This window comes from Electrona antarctica (genome assembly GCF_951216825.1).
Source record: "Electrona antarctica genome assembly, chromosome: 24".
Lineage (NCBI taxonomy): Eukaryota > Metazoa > Chordata > Actinopteri > Myctophiformes > Myctophidae > Electrona > Electrona antarctica.
Window position 1 is genome coordinate 8,190,543 of NC_136803.1, and position 6,446 is coordinate 8,196,988.

At 43.2% G+C, this 6,446-nt stretch overlaps 1 protein-coding gene across 1 annotated transcript in view; it reads right to left on the minus strand.

Moving 5' to 3' along the window:
- The window catches only part of LOC306917668 (myosin light chain 3, skeletal muscle isoform-like), a 407,220-nt gene extending 401,059 nt beyond the window's left edge, over positions 1–6,161 (minus strand). The window contains exon 1 of the mRNA XM_079495958.1: positions 6,080–6,161. The gene's annotated coding sequence lies outside the window, so the exon portion shown is untranslated. The remainder of the gene's footprint in view (positions 1–6,079) is intronic.
- Positions 6,162–6,446: the final 285 nt, after the last annotated feature.

Below are 6,446 nucleotides of genomic sequence, written 5' to 3' on the forward strand. Positions count from 1 at the left end.
GGAAGTTCATTCCATAGTTTAGATTGGGAGTGAGTCTGTAGTTCTGACTGCAATGGGAAGTTCATTCCATAGTTTAGCTTGGGAGTGAGTCTGTAGTTCTGACTGCAATGGGAAGTTCATTCCATAGTTTAGATTGGGAGTGAGTCTGTAGTTCTGACTGCAATGGGAAGTTCATTCCATAGTTTAGATTGGGAGTGAGTCTGTAGTTCTGACTGCAATGGGAAGTTCATTCCATAGTTTAGATTGGGAGTGAGTCTGTAGTTCTGACTGCAATGGGAAGTTCATTCCATAGTTTAGATTGGGAGTGAGTCTGTAGTTCTGACTGCAATGGGAAGTTCATTCCATAGTTTAGATTGGGAGTGAGTCTGTAGTTCTGACTGCAATGGGAAGTTCATTCCATAGTTTAGATTGGGAGTGAGTCTGTAGTTCTGACTGCAATGGGAAGTTCATTCCGTAGTTTTGGAGCCAGAAGGGAGAAGTAATAGTCCTATAGGATCAGGAGCAGTGGGTTTAACTGCTACTGATCAGGTAAATGTACTAGTTAGTTAGTTTAACTAGTGATCAAGGACAACGCTAAGCCAAGAAGACCCTGCAGGGGAGATTAACCCTGGACGTCCTGTCTGCTCCGTCTCTAAAGGTCAGCTATGCCAGGTATGAGCTGGCAGGCTATATCGGGGGGGGGGGGGGGGGGGGGGGGGTCAGCAACGCTGCACATTTAGCACACCTGTCTGTCTGTCCGCGGCTAATCAGCAGCGACAGGCAGCTGGAATGAGATGCAGAACGATAGGAGGGAAAGAACAGTACAGAGAGACGTTGACTTTGATCTGTTGGAAGAGTAATGCTCCCATGTGGGGGGGGGGGGGGTGCTCCCATGTGGGGGGGGGGGGGGATGCTTCTATGTGGGGGGGGGGTGCTCCCATGTGGGGGGGGGGTGCTCCCATGTGGGGGGGGGGGGGATGCTCCCCATGTGATTTTCAAAACAGCAGTAACAGCAACAGCTGTGCCCGTCCGCCACACACCCGGCCCCCCTAAAGCCCCTCCTAAGAGACCCACCACCCGGGGGGGGGGGACACAGCCGATATGTCCGGACAATTTAACCCCGGCCAAATAGGGACAGACGGACAGACGGAGGCCGAGCTCCTGTTTGAGTTCCACAGCAGAATGCTGATGCTGCTGAAATGAACACCTCTGACAGCAGTCAGTCAGTCAGGCTATCTATCTATCTATCTATCTATCTATCTATCTATCTATCTATCTATCTATCTATCTATCTATCTATCTATCTATCTATCTATCTATCTATATATCTATCTATTTTCATTTATATATTTTTGGGGGAGTATATAAAAGCATTTTGAAATGCTTAATATTCAAATAACCAAACAGAATACTAAGGCATGTTTATCCTACAAAAACATGCATACAAAGACTTGCATTGTTGATTTGTCAAAATGGCTGCTTGTATTCTTTCTTTCTTTCTTTCTTTCTTTCTTTCTTTCTTTCTTTCTTATTCTTCCCTTTCCTGAAAACAGGTGGGAGCTTCTATACCAAACATTATTTCACCCAATTCTTCTTTAAAAAGAAAATTGTTACGTGACAATAAAGTTGAAGTTGAACATGTCAGAGGGAGGACGAGGACCAATATGGAATATTAACATTTCTATAATATGATTGATTGATTGATTGATTGATTGATGGCTATGTGGGTGAAGTGCTACATTTAGGCTTTCTCAGATCATACATTTATGTTGAGATGAATCAATGTCAAGAACACACACACACACTCACACACTCACACACGCGCACACGCACGCACACGCACGCACACGCACACGCACACGCACACACACACACACACACACACACACACACACACACACACACAAAGTGAACTACAACTGTAAGATATTAGGAGGTCAATGAATTAATTGAATAGGTAATACTACTACTCTATCAATCTCTCTCTCTCTCTATCAATCTCTCTCTCTCTCTCTCTCTATCAATCTCTCTCTATCAATCTCTCTCTCTCTCTCTCGTATGCAAAGGTTAAACCATAGGTAATTTAGATAGCATAATCTTATGTAGACATACATATATAAGTATACAGAGTGTATACTTATATATGTATAATATTTAGTATATATGTATACGTATAGTTTAATTACACATAGTTTTACTGTACAGATACTCTACTGTTAGGTTCTCAGCTGACGTATGATTCTTGATGACTATTTGTTTTTAATGCATTGATGATGATGTATTACCATGTGTTGTTCTCTCTGCATTAGATGATGATGTATTACCATGTGTTGTTCTCTCTGCATTAGGAGCGTCTGGTAAATGTTGTAAAACGGGTCCCGGTTTAGAGGAGGAACACACATAGGGGTTCCATTCCTAGGAGGCAGCTGTCGGGGGGGGTGTGGGGGGTATTTGGTGTCGTGGTCTATTCCGAGCCGGGCCGTCCGGCCTTGGCATGGTGTTCCTTTACGCCTCGCAGCCAGAGAGGTGTTAATATGGGCCGTAGAAGACGTGGAGCCATGCGCGGCATGTCCTTACGCTGAGGAATCCACACGCTGACGTCCCATAATAGTCAAACAGCTACTGCCCGACTTCAACCCACTCGGGACGTACACGGGAACCCCTTTTGGTGTTTTACTTTTTAGCATTATGTTATACTTTATTAGAGCTGTTGGAAAATAGCAGATCTACAAAGCTCGTAGCTGGGCTACTCGGTGGATCTGAGCTTGTAGATCTGAGATTCCTTTTTTAATCGAGAAAATGTGGCGCAAATCTTTGAATATATATTCTTTCACAGCGAGTGTTTTTAACTCATATATTTGCTTCTGGGAGGCTCTTTAGCATCAGTGGGGGAAAGTAATACGTTTACAAAGTACTGTTTTTAATGCCGAGGCATTTGTACTTTACTCCAATTTCCAGTACTTTTACTTCTACTCCACTACATCTCAGAGGCAAATATTGTACTTTTACTCTACTATACTATTATTACAACATGAAACACTTCAGCCCTATACATTTTTTAAATGTATAGGGCTATTTGAAAATAGCAGATCTACACTCTTTAGTTGTAAAAGAGTGTTTAACTTTTTTATGAAGAAATCTAAGAAAAACCTAAGAACTTTCCAGAAATTAGAAAATGTTTAAGAAGTAGTGAAAATAGCAGATCTGTACAAGCTCACAACGCGTCGCTTCGCGCCATGTTGTGAGCTTGTAGATCTGCTATTTTCACTAGTTTTGGGTCCCGGGGCAAACGTCGCATTTCTCTTTTGGATCACAGGCTAAAACGTTTGTGAACCGTTGGTTTAGAATAGAGTTAATTTTACACCCTTAGAGTTACATTAACCCATTCTGGACGGGAACCCCTTTTGGTGTTTTAACTAAGCATTATGTTATACTTTAGCTATTGAAAAATAGCAGATCTACAAGCTCATAGCGCGCCACCGAGTGGCGCGCTATGAGCTTGTAGGTCTGCTATTTTTGAAAAATCGTAAAAATGCGGCGCAAATCTTTGAATATATATTTCAGAGCGAACAATATTGGCTTCTGGGGGGAGGGGGGGGGGTAACACTGGTTTAGACTAGAGTCCATTTTGTGTCCATTTCACACCCTGGTGGAGTTAAATTAACACTGGTTTAGAGTAGAATAGAGTCCATTTTGTGTCCATTTTTCACCCTTAGAGTTACATTAACACTGGTTTAGAGTAGAATAGAGTCCATTGTACACCCTTAGAGTTACATTAACACTGGTTTAGAGTAGAATAGAGTTCATTTTACACCCTTAGAGTTACATTAACACTGGTTTAGAGTAGAATAGAGTCCATTTTACACCCTGGTGGAGAGCAGCTATAAGGTGAATTTTTAAAACAGTTTTTAATATCTAATATCATATTGTTTATGTCCCTCAAACTTATCTCTAATGGGCCTCAATCACCACTCTGATACAACCAGTCCATGGCATTGTTTTATCCTTCTAACTGCTTGTATGTGTTTTATTGCTATTTGTATGTTCTGCCCTGTGAAGCACTTTGAGTTGCATTTCTGTATGAAAGGTGCTATACAAATAAAGTTTATTATTATTATTTATTAGTTCTTTTTTGTGTGCTTCTGAAGCAGTTTTAGCTGCAGTACCACAATGTCCTGAGGTGGTGGTGGGGGCGCTGATATTTGATATTTGAGTTATTATAATACTGATGCTTAGATAAAACCAGGCATGTTTCCATTCCATGCCAGCTTGGAAAATCAACAATGGCCGACATTGTAAACAAAGTGGAAATGCAAATTTGGAACTGAAGACTGAAGAGAGGGAGGAATTATACAAAGTAGGGTGACATTGATGACATCACAAATACGACCAAATCAGTTGAGCTGTTCCTGAGAGCAATTTCCATAAAAGCTTGATTGTTCAAAATTGCATATTTGTGGGGATAGAAAACACACACATGGGAGCTCAACAAACACCAACAAAATTGAAAAAGTAAAATCTTACGGTATCTATAGTCCTTTAGTCTAAACGTAACTACTTCTAAACTAGTATTCTACTGCTGGTTTGACCACTTCAAATACAAATATAAGTAATGTCAAAACAACTAATAACTGAAAATAGCCGATCTACAAGCTCACAACACGTTGCAGCTGCGACGTGTTGTGAGCTTGTAGATCGGCTATTTTCAGTACAAGACATGCGGTACTGGTCCATTCCCCAGAGACTGAGGACTGAGACCTTTCATCTAAGAGTCTGTGTGTGTTTGGACGACTGGACGACGGGAGCAGGAATGGAATGTTAGGGAGGTGTGAGGACCCGGAGTGTTTGTGGCGGTTTTTGAGGGGCGCTAGCCCCTAATATTCAGCTATAGTGTAGATGTATAGGGCGCTAGCCCCTAATCTTCAGCTATAGTGTAGATTTTTAGGGCGCTAGCCCCTAATATTCAGCTATAGTGCATGTGGTTTCCAAACCTTTTTTGCCATGCACCCCCTGTTACCTCCTGACCTAGCTGACGCACCCCCTGTTACCTCCTGACCTAGCTGACGCACACCCCACATGGAAATAAAAATTGCATAAGCTATATATATTTCCTATATATACACACATATATGCACATATATGAACCTGAATATGGCATATATATATGCAACATAGGCTATATTCTGCATATACTTGCCATATGCCATATATTGGCATAATACAGTATGTTAATATATTTACTGTCTAAAAAATCCATAGCACCACCATTAGCCTTTTCATGTTGCGCACCCCCTGGAAGGCGCTCGCGCACCACACCCCCTGGAAGGCGCTCGCGCACCACAAGGGGTGCCACGCACCACAGCACCCCCTGGAAGGCGCTTGCGCACCACAAGGGGTGCCACGCACCACAGTTTGGTGCGTGGCACCCCTAGCCCCTAGCTCCTAGCCCCTAGCTCCTAGATCCTAGCCCCTAGCTCCTAGATCCTAGCCCCTAGCTCCTAGATCCTAGCCCCTAGCCCCTCCTATATTCAGCTATAGAGCGTCGCAGTCCCGCCCCCTTTCATGACGACGCCAGGCCCAGGAAATAATTCCCAATGCAATTTCTTCCTCATAGACATTTCAAAACGTATTTATTTAAAGACCTTTTAAGCGTCGTACGAAGCCAACTCGAGTCGTGACAAATCATGACAATGAACACAATATTTTGGACCAAACAAATAATTACAAAGAAGAAAAACAAGAAACAAAGTGTTGTAACCTGCTGTTTTCTTCTTCTTTCTAATTATTTGTTCGGGCCGAAATTTTTTGTTTGTTGCCATGATTTGTCACGACAAGAGTTGGCTTTGTACGAGGCTTAAAAGGTCTTTTTGAAATGTCTATGAGGAAAATGAACGGGGAATCATTTCCTGGGCCCTGGTAGGGGGCGGGACTGGGCCCTGGTAGGGGGCGGGACTGCAACGCTATATAGTGTAGATTCTTGTCCTAACACAAACATTAAATCTCATTGACAATGAATGGAGAATTTACGTCATATGTGTCTGAGCTTATATGATGTAATCTGAGAGCCCCTCACTTCACACGGGAGTGATTTTTTTCTTACCCTCAATCTGCTCTGCTGAGAAGTCTGCTGCTGCTGCAGGTGCATCCGCCTGTCACACACACACACACACACACACATGCACACACGCACACACGCACACACACACACACACACACACACACGCACACATGCACACACGCACACACACACACACACACACACACACACACACACACACACGCACACAGAAACCCGCACGCACACACACGCACACACACACAGAAACACGCACACACGCCACACACAAACACAGACACACACACACACACACACACACACAGAAACACGCACGCACACCACACACGCACGCACACACACACCACGTACACACAGAGACAATTACACGTGCACGCACGCATAGGCGCGT